This window comes from Cavia porcellus, unplaced genomic scaffold, assembly GCF_034190915.1.
Source record: "Cavia porcellus strain 051 isolate PalLab524CR breed Dunkin Hartley unplaced genomic scaffold, mCavPor4.1 scaffold_7, whole genome shotgun sequence".
Lineage (NCBI taxonomy): Eukaryota > Metazoa > Chordata > Mammalia > Rodentia > Caviidae > Cavia > Cavia porcellus.
The window spans coordinates 43,636,945-43,645,786 of NW_026947490.1; the positions used below are offsets into that span (position 1 = coordinate 43,636,945).

Genomic DNA, 8,842 nt, shown 5'->3' on the forward strand with positions numbered 1-8,842 from the left:
AGTGTTCTGAATCACACAAAAACCTCAGCCTTGGGAAGCTTACACTTTTAAGAGGAAACACAAGTAAACACAATTATCAGTACAAGTTTCAACTGTGTCAAATGCCACGAAAATCAGAAATATGTGACAGTGGGGTGAGAAGCTACTTTCAGTGTTCAAGGAAGGATTCCTGGATGACATCTGAGCTACCACATGCATAGGGACAAAAGCCAGGTACTGCATAAAGCTGGAGGTGGGGACAGGGAAGGGGTAGTGGGCACAAACTACATAGTTCTGTGTCTGGAGTAGGCTGGTATTTTCCAGAAAAAACAAAGAAGACTTGAGGCTAATGAGTAGCGTGAGACGTGGTGCAAACACTAACACAGCTTTGCAAAAGCAGTTAAGCATATCCTCACTTCAAATTTGCAAGGAATCCACTACAGAGTTTTAAGCAAGAAGAGTATAATCAGATCAACAGTTCTTAATAGCACCCCCTTTGGCTACACTGTGAAGAACAGACTGTCAGGCAAAGGAGGAGTGGAGGAGTTCTCATCAAGAGGCTGTAGCAGTCATCCGGGGTGGAAACACCTCAGCTACATAGAACGAGCACGCGCACCCTTGGGTGGAGGAGGGCACGAGGGACACACTCAGGAGACGCAGAAATTAAGCGGACAGATGTGGCTTGTGGGCGCAGGCTTCCGTCCCACTTGTCTTAGTGCCCGTCCCACGGGCCCTGTCTCCCACTCCTTTCCTGAAACCAGAGTAGTGAAGCATCTAGCCAGGCGCCCTGATTCAGGTTCCCAAGTGGCCTCTTCCTGGACATAAGATCCGAGGACCTTCAGAGCCGCAGGACACTCTACACAGTGAGCGGACTCCGCGCTCCCCGGCCCGCAGCTCCCGCAGGACGCGGCCTCTGTGGCTTCTGCGGCCTCCTCGCCCACCCTGGCCGGGGCTGCGCGGTTCACCTGAATACCCTGCAGCACCCGCACCACTCGTCCATTTCGAAAGACACATTGTGGTCCTCGCTCTTCTCGACGGACCCCAGAAAAAGAAGAGAACAGACCCGTTAGTGAGTGGCCAAAGGAGCCGGGTCTGGAGCAGCCAGAAAGTACCAGGGCGGCTTCTGCTGCTCCAGGCACCTCCCAGTTCTGGGCCCGGTGAGGCGCGAGCCAACAAAACCACGTTCTATTGGCCTCCAGAGGATCGGCCAATCACAAATGTCGCTAGCCCGCCATTCCTTGTGGGAATTGTAGTCCATGGTCTGGGGCCACGGTAAGTGGGCTAGGAAGGTGGTGGCCAGGGTGGTAGGGGTCAGAGTGCTGGGGATCGGGGTGTGGGTGGGGATAGGGTGGTGGGGGAGTGCTAATCTGATCTGTGGAAAGCATTTTTGACTGAGACAAAAGGCAGGTACCTGCAGGAAATCTTAGAATGGCAAGCTAAGGAGCCCCAGACATGGTCTAGTACTCCCGTGGAAAAGTCACCGATGACTGAGACAAGGGTGATACTCTGAGACGAGTGGGCCAGCGGGAAACGGGAAGCTGAAGTGATTATCCAGAGGCAAACTTCTTATGGTTCATGCCTTCCTTCAGCAAACAGACTTTTTTCAGGCTAAAATCACTGTGTTTCAGGCTTGCTGAACTCATGGACTCACTGTGTACCCAGCCTGGCTCAGAACTCCCTGCTATCCTCCTGCCTCAATCTCCTGAGTGTTAGGATTATAAGCACACACCACTGCATGGGCCCCACAAACACAGACTGAGTAGCACTCATTAAGCACCAGACAAACACTGGCTTCTCAGTGGTGAACAAGAAACTGTTGTGCTTTCCTGAGGTTTGTTACATAATGGAGGAATCAAGTCAAAGCAGGGGTGACTGAGGAAACGTAGCATGATAACCCTAAAACTGCCTCACACTTCAACTGAAGAAAAAAGGAAGAGGCCTACTTTAATTTGAAAGACCAGATCAGCCTCTCTGAGAAAGATGCATTTGAATGGAGCCCTGAGAATGAGCAGGCATAGGCCAGGAGAAAGCAGGAAAGAACTTTCCTGGGAGCTAGCCAATGCAAAGGCCCTGGGACAGGAAAGTAAAGACTTCCCATGGCTGGAAAATAAAAGGAACAGGGTCGGGAAGAGCCAGAGGCAGTGGGGTCAGAAGAGCAGGAAGGCCCAGAATCTTTTAAGACAGGCACAGAGTTTAGGTTTTATTCGAAATGCCTTTGGAGGCCAGGAATGGTCCTAAGTATTTGGAAACACTGTCCAAGGGGCGCACAGCCATGCCTGGAGAGCAGGGTGTCTCCAGCACTGTGTTTATGTTTCTAGCAGAGCACCACAGTACAATGAAGAAATCCGTGTTACTGTTATTCATAACCTCAGGCACCTTGAATTGAAGCCCCTTGTTGTCCTCCAACTGACTGAATAGCCTTAATTTGTCAAATTTGCCCTCAGCAGAATTTAGAATCTGTTGCTCTGTGAAACAGCAAGAAATGTTTGGGTCTCTATGTTCAACAACATGTGACTTGATTTCTCTTTCTGCCTGCTAACACGCTAATACTAGGAATTGAAACAAGGGTCTTTGCACTAAGTTGCATCCCCAGCTCTTTAATAACAAAAAAAAAAAAAAAAAAAAAAAGATTTTTTAAAAAATTTGAGACAGACTCTCCCTATGTCTTAAGTTGCCCAGGCCGGGCTTGAATTTGTCTCTTTCTGCCTCAGCCTCCCAGAGTGCTGGGATTACACGCCTGTGCCATTATGCCCAGGTGAGCTGTCCCTTTTTCAAAGGTTCCTGATTAGACTTTCAGACTGGATTCAAAGTCCTGAGATGTGGCTATCTCTATTTCTTGGGCAGCTTTTTATGTGAAGGGAGGTGGAGATGCTAGAATCATTCCTTGCTTTCCCCAGGATAAATCCTGCTACCACGCAGAATCCTGAGTCATAACTAAAATGTCAGGAAGAAGAATACCAAGTTAAAAACTTTGAACAGGTCAAAGGAGGTTTTGTGTTGCTTATTTTATGAAGGATATCATTTACCCTGGCATTGCCTCCGACTGGGAAGAGAAGCTCCGGAGCATCTGAGCGGTTTCATCACTGCAGCCCATAACATTCCTTACGAGAGAGCACAGGCTTTCTGGGCTTCCACTCCACCTGATGTTCAAATTCTGAGGCTACAAAACCCCCAAAGTGAGCTCAGCAATTCTTCCCGAGGAGATAGTACAGCGGAGCCCACTCCCGCTGCTGCTCCCTCTTTCTACCACACGGTGGCGCCAGAGGACGCAGCATTCACTCTATAGGCCTGGCTAGGCAGGGCACCATTCTGTTTCAGTTCCCTGGGTTTCTAGCATTAGTAATGTGCTTTATTTACCTGCAGAACAGAGCTCCTAAACCCATATGGTTTCGCTGATTTTCTGTCCTGTAATCTGTTTAAAAGTCAGGCAACATTTCTTATTCTTGTATGTGCTCCTGCATACGCAGGTATGTGAAGTCTCCTTCCAAAGTGGACGGCTGATTCTCTTTCCCGTTGCCTTCATGAAGGTGGTCTGCAGGGTCAAAGTGAGTCCGTAAGTCTGAAAACCAGGGTCAGGTCCCGCCTTTGCCAAAAAGTAGGCAAGTTATGTAACCCCTCTCCAACCTCAGTCTCCTTACTTCGAAAGTGGGGGTAACAAAGGTTTCTACCTCAGGAGGCAAACACTGAAGAAAAACATTCTGTTGCCGGGCACATTTTCATGACCATCTTGTAGGTCCCTTTCCAAACCCTGCTAAATGTCACTCTTGGTTCGTGCAGACCTTGTCGGGTTCCCTGTGGAGTTCCACATGTTTTCAGCTCTTTCTTAGAGGTGCTGCCTAATTTCAGCCAAGAATCTCCATCTCTGAGAGAGAGACAGAGACAGAGAGGTTGCCAGAGACCACAGTTTTGTCCTCTGTATTTTAGGACTAAGCTTCTAAATGCTCACAATATGTAATAAAAGCCAGACTTGTGCTGAGACAGTCCTGACAAAATTAAATCAAGGATAATATATAAAATAGAACGCCAAGACTGTAACAAAAGACATTTTATATTAATGGTTTCATATGTAACATATTTCTGTTTAATTTTGAAGATATGTTTCTATGCATTAATATTATCATCTGGTATGCTATTTATTATAATGAAAGATGTTTATAATAGAGTCTACCAGTGTCTAATCCGTTCAGGAACTCTTCCTGCAGGAGACTGGCTGGACGTGGCACAGACATGTTCCAGGTGGGGGCGCTGTTTCGCTGCCTTCAGGACACCCTGAGACTTCTGGCCCGCTGGGAACATTTGCTGCTGGTAGTCTGTTCCTGACTCTGGTTGCAGACACCTGCCGACCAGCTGCTGTGCTTCTGTGCTAACCATCACCTAGGTGAGCTGCGCTGCCCTGAGAACGCCTAGGCTCTAGAATCAGGCAGAAGGAGGGCCGAGTCTCACTTTTCGGTCATTTCATGAGTGACCCCAGCTAATTCCAGGATATCCGAACGTGGGCACTGATGAACATGGATATTCGCACCTATGGCAGGCAGATTCTGGGTTCAGGACATAAGGACCACTGAGGGCTGGACCAGGCAGGGCAAAACTTTTACAACCTGAATCTTCAACCAGTATATCAAGGACTGCTGCTGACGGCTATTGGTGTGGTAAGAGAGGCTGGCTGGGGGCCGGATAGCTGGGAGCGGGGCACGGATAGGGAAGAGAACTGATGGAAGCGGTCTTCTCTCTGCACTGGGGTCCCCCGATGGCTGCACACTCACCCAGGCCGAGCACCCCCAGGCCAGATACTCCAAGGCTGCGATACCCAGCGTCCAGTTGCAGTTCTGCATCTAAGTTCCTTTTTCTTTATTTTATTTTGAAAAGCACTTTTCAGCTTTATGTTTTAAAACTTTCATGAATTTCCAATAGACTTTGTTATCTAGGATAATTTTAGATCTATAGGCAAATCACGAAGCTTCCCCAATTATTATCTTTTTACATGGTAATTAGGACATTTATGATCATTAAGGAACCAATAGTGATATATATGTTTCTGTTGACTAAAGTCCATGCTTGGTGTCTTTTTTCTCTCCGAAGATCTTATCCAGAGTCAGTACCGTGAGCATTATGTCTCTTAGGGCCACCTTAGCTGTGAGGCTCTCAGACTTTCCTCCTTTGTGATGAGATTGAATGCCTCTAGGCATTTGGAGTTTGTGTGATGTTTCTCTCACAGCTGAGCTGGGGTTGTAGGTCTGTGAAGACCGCAGGGGTTAAGCGCCACTCTTGTCTGTCACATAAAACTGTATAAGGTGCCATGGTCACTGTCATGGGGAGAAAAGAAGAGAACTGGGGGCGCCTTTGTATGTGTGTTGCAGTGAGCATGTGTTTGCATTTTTAATCATGTCTAGTCCATGACTTTTGTCATCAGGAATCATCAGCAGCATAATTTGTTTTCTTTGTGTTGTAAATATTTTGAGAATTAAACTACAACTGTTAAATTTTTTTCTTAGTAAGACTGTGTATTGAGTATTCCTACCAGATGTGTTTTATTTTATTTAATTTTCCCTCTCTCCTTGAGACAGAGTCTCTCGTTACCAGCACTGGTCTTGAACTCATAGACTCCAGGAATGTTCCGGCTCCAGCCTCTTGAGTAGCCAGGAAAATGTGGCATCCGCAGCTGGACTCCTGACAAACACAGGCACAGAAAATCTGGGTCACACACAGCAGAGAGGGTTCCAACCCCGGGCGGAGCGTTCCGGAGCTGAGAGCCCAGAGGAAAGCACGGCGCGCCCAGCAGCTGAGGGCGTCTCCGCGGCCACCCGAGAGGCAGGCGGGGGTTTTACAGCAGAGGAACCCAGCCCCGAGGGTGAAGAGCGGAGGGAGAAAGGCGGCGTGGGCAGCGGGCTTGCAGTTGACTCGGGCGGCCTTTCTCAGTCCCCAAAGCAGCCCACCCTGGAACTTCTGTCGCCCCGCGCGTCGGCACCTGAGTGCGCCGCCAGCCCGGACACCTGGGTCTCCTCCCCTCCACTGGGCGATCGCCTCCTGTCTCAGTCCCCCTGCTCTCTCTAAGAGGGTTTCGGGTCGGTGGTCTCCTACCTGGATCACGAACTCAGAGATGGGAAGGGGACCTGAGGAAGAGAGAAGGGGAAAGGGAAATCAAAACGATCCCCGTGGTTACCTAGAGAGAGACTCCGGACCCGCGCAGTGCCATCTGAGCCCTGCACAAGTCTCACTGGGAACCGCTGGCAGCTGTTTGCTTGGCCACGCTTGGACACTACGGACACTTGCTGACCAAAAACCAAACTGCGGCTCCTGACTTCACTGGACAAACAACCCGTGCCTACAGCAGCGCCTAGGGTCACAAAGACAGAAGCAAGATCTTTGTCTTTCAAGAACCCTGGGGCGCGTGGAAATAGAAGCAGAAATCCCTTTAGTGCAGGATGTGAATGTCAGGCTTCAGAGGCCCCTAGAAGCGTCTCCCTGGGCATCCAGTGTGGAAACAAAGCCGGAAGGCATCCTGGAGGACAGCAGGTGGCCTGCAGAGGCCAAATGCAGCCCTTCCACCTCCAGTAGGTCGAGGAAGCCACAGGATGCGAGTGATGAGTCTGGACTGGGAAACCAGTCCTAGGTCCCTCAAGGGGGCCAAGCAGAAGCAGCCTGGAGGAAGCTGACCCCGTGGAACTGGGAGGAGGGCTCCGGTGCCTGACTGTGAACATCCTCAGGGCTATGGGAGACTGTACAGGACATCGGCATTAAGGTTAAATAAGGGAGAGCCAGTATGACCCTGAGCTTTCTGCAGTGTCACAAGTGTTTCACTGGACTCCAGGGCCCAGCAGGGCCAGAGTCCCTGCGTAAGGAAACAAAGCTGGTGAAGGGGGATCCCTGTGAGTTCTGGGAGCAAATACAGGTTTTTGGGCATCTGAAAGCTTTAGGGATAGAGACTGAGATGAGTGTCGTCAGAGCCGGGCTTGCAAGATGCAGCCACAGCCTCAGATAAGCCCTGAATTCCTCCCCTTAGAGCAAAACACCAGACACTCTCAGTAGATTCCTGTCCTGAAAAGAATTCCATGTCCCAGTGTGCACCTCTGGGATGGAACTCTGCCTTCCCACAGCCCAGGTACCAAAGGATCCAAATTCTGCCTGGCCCGAACCATTCAGCAGAGGTTCCCCTCCTGAGTCCTGACCCAAGAGGGTGTCAGCACCTGCTCTTTCCCAGCACTCTGAGACTGAAAACTAAGGGCAGGCTGAGCACTGGGACAGGGACTCAGGCCATATGTCCTGGAACTTCTCTCAAACTTGAGCTCACGATTTTATTTAGAACTCAGTGAGTGTGCATAACCATTTCCCAGGCCTCCTTGGGGCCCAGGAGCAAAACTGACACAAGAGGCCCTGAAATTCAGTTTGGATCACACATACAGACACAAACACACCTTGTCCTCTCCTAGAGAGTCCACAACCGCATGCAACTTCCTATGAGATCATTCTCTAAGCCAAATAACTGACAAATACTCCATGGCCTCCTGCACTCAAGAGAAACTGCTGACACCCACTTGCACACTTGCACACTTGAGATCGTGATCTGCCTGTCCTCTCCCTGTGAGGCTTGTCACATGAGACAGGAGAGGGACATGGAAACAGGGTCCCTCCTCTGCACACGGTACCCTCACTATGTGTCCAGCAAATCCCCGGGCTGCCGGGGATTTGTGAGACAATGGCAGACCAGGGACACAATCCTCTGTTCCCAGTATCTCCCAGTGAAGTTCCCCGCTGAAGCCTGTTCCTAAACCCACAGCAATTTCTAGCAACTCTTGTGACCTGGGACACAGATCACTATAATCATTACAACCACACATGCCTTGCAAAATCATGCAAGGCACTGGAACTGAACACTTCTTAAAGAACAAAGCCTAATGCAAAGGGAAGTAAGGGGCCCAGGCTATTTCTGCAGGCCTTGCCCTGCCCATCTCTTTCCCTAGCCCAAGCCGGGCGGCTTCCTCCCAGGCCTGGGCATCTCACCTGGGCTCTACTTGCCACCCTATCCTCTTTCCCCAACCTCTTTGAAAATATACCAGAGAGTCCTGAGTGTTTATTTTCTTTCTAAATACCAACTAAATTCAGAATTAATATTTTGATATGGATTAAAAAGTCACCTAGTAAAAAGCAAAGGAGCCAGTGTTTTTCTATGAAGATTCACTGTGGAATGAGGGAGGGTTACACAGACGGCTCAGCCTGGGTCAGCATTTCCTTGTCCTGGAATGAAGTCTGTGAACCCCATCGGAGCAGGCCAAGCTGTGTGGACAGGAGGCTGACCCTGGGCTCTGTCCTCCGGTGCCCTGACCTGGGTATTTGGTGTGTGTGATGTCATTTAACCCTGTAAGGCAGGGGATATTACTATCACTGTTTCAGATGAAACTGAGGCTCGGGGTAGTTAAATGAATTGTCCAAGCTTGCCCAGCTAGTAAAGACTGGAGCCTGGATTTGAGGTGAGAGAGTGTTTCATTACCTGATGCTACTCAGGCACCTTTACCTGCAATGTGATTGTAATAACATCTAACATGTATTTTTAAAAGTAGTACTCTGTGTCCGGTTCTTCTTGTCTTTAAGTCTCAGAACAATCCCCTGGCTCCCATTTGTGAAGCAATTCTCTGGAGTGGGGAATGAGACCGTGGGCTAGGACCAAAATGTGGAAGCAATGACCACAGAGAGGAAGTCTCCAGGAAGGCGTTTGTAGCAATTAGAATCCTCCCGTAACGTTCAGGAAACTCCCAGAAGGTCTCTTATCTTCACTTTGTCTTGGTTTTGCTTCTCTGGTTGCCCTAACATTGCTTGACCTCAGGGCACAGGTAGTAAGCTCTCCTCCATCAGGAAGTGTTCAGACAGC

The 8,842-nt window shown here is 49.5% G+C and overlaps 1 long non-coding RNA gene across 2 annotated transcripts; it reads left to right on the forward strand.

The window, feature by feature from the left end:
- The first annotated feature begins 409 nt into the window (after positions 1 to 409).
- Positions 410 to 8,533, forward strand: LOC134476944 (uncharacterized). Of its 2 annotated transcripts, none has more exons than XR_010048790.1 (3): positions 410 to 1,251; positions 4,182 to 4,357; positions 5,544 to 8,533. It is a non-coding gene; the product is annotated as an uncharacterized LOC134476944 (long non-coding RNA). The 2 variants fall into 2 exon arrangements; XR_010048789.1 differs by lacking the exon at positions 410 to 1,251 and adding an exon at positions 2,714 to 3,524.
- The last annotated feature ends 309 nt before the right edge of the window (positions 8,534 to 8,842 follow it).